Below are 1,276 nucleotides of genomic sequence, written 5' to 3' on the forward strand. Positions count from 1 at the left end.
ATTCTACTCCTATGCGAAAGATTTATCATTATTTTTTAAATATATCTTATATATATAAAACTTTACGAATAAAAAAAAACGTATAGCATGTATAATTTAAACGAACGGATATAAAACTATAAAGACAATAATGTAATATTTTTATTAGTCACTGGTTTACGACGGGAATCTTGCATCCTTCGGTTTGAAAAAAAAGCATACATAAAAGGCATTAATTAATTTACTGTTAAGTTGCCTCTTCATACTGACGCTTGGTATTATAAACCTTATATGTATGAGCTCGCATTGCCTATAGTTTTTGCAAAGTGATCGGAGCAGGATAGAGAGAGAAACGTATTTTCAAAATATTTCTCTTTCTCATGATTCGCAAATGTAAATAAAAAACTGTAACTACCTAACTTTTGTACAAAGTAGTCGGGTGTTAAAGCGGTTGGAAACGTAAAAAAGGTTCGTGCGGGAGGTGATGCAATAAATTACACAAAAAAATGTAATATTGATAAATAGATCTCTCTCTCTCTCTCTCTCTCTCTCTCTCTCTCTCTCTCTTCCCCTCTCCCTCTCCCCCCACCTCTCTGTCCACACACACGCACGCACGCACGCACACACATATGTGTATGTGTCTGTGTGTCTGTGTCTGTGTCTGCGTGTGTGCGTGTGCGTGTGTGTATGTATGTGTGTGTGTGTATATATATATATATACACATACTTATACGAGAGTGATCCCAGAAGTACCTGACCTGACGTATAGATAGCGGTTGTTGTATAAAAAAAATCACTGTAGGGGAAAGCACTAACTTTCTAAAGCTTAACTATGAAGTTTGAAGACGCTACGTTGTTCAGTATTTATTTGGCAGCCATCAATAGTGGACGGTGAATTTGCAAAGATGGAAAAAATTGGTCATCGTTATGTGATACAATATTTTCATTTGAAAGGTCTTAGCCCAACCAATATCAAAGCCGAGCTGGATTCTACTCTGGAGGAGTCTGCTCCTTCCTTGTTTACAACAGTAAAATATTGGGTGGCAGAGTTTAAACGAGGCCGTGTGAGCTGCGAAGACGAACATCACAGTAGTCGACCAAGTGAGATGGCCATTCTAGAAATGGTGAAGAAAATCCACAAAATGGTATTGGGTGACCGTCGATTGAAAGTGCGCGAGCTAGCAGACATGGTAAACATTTCAAAAAGTGCTGTACATCGCATATTGGCTGAAAATTTGGAGATGAGAAGGCTGTGCGCAAGGTGGGTGCCGCGCTTGCTCACAATCGAACAAAAGCA

General features: G+C 38.6%; 1 protein-coding gene across 8 annotated transcripts in view; it reads right to left on the reverse strand.

Annotated features, from left to right (window-relative positions):
* Positions 1–1,276, reverse strand: part of LOC108756606 (rho guanine nucleotide exchange factor 12) — a 262,375-nt gene that overhangs the window by 55,683 nt on the left and 205,416 nt on the right. The window lies entirely within an intron of this gene.

Source organism: Trachymyrmex septentrionalis, unplaced genomic scaffold (genome assembly GCF_001594115.1).
Source record: "Trachymyrmex septentrionalis isolate Tsep2-gDNA-1 unplaced genomic scaffold, Tsep1.0 scaffold129, whole genome shotgun sequence".
In the NCBI taxonomy this organism is placed as follows: Eukaryota; Metazoa; Arthropoda; class Insecta; order Hymenoptera; family Formicidae; genus Trachymyrmex; species Trachymyrmex septentrionalis.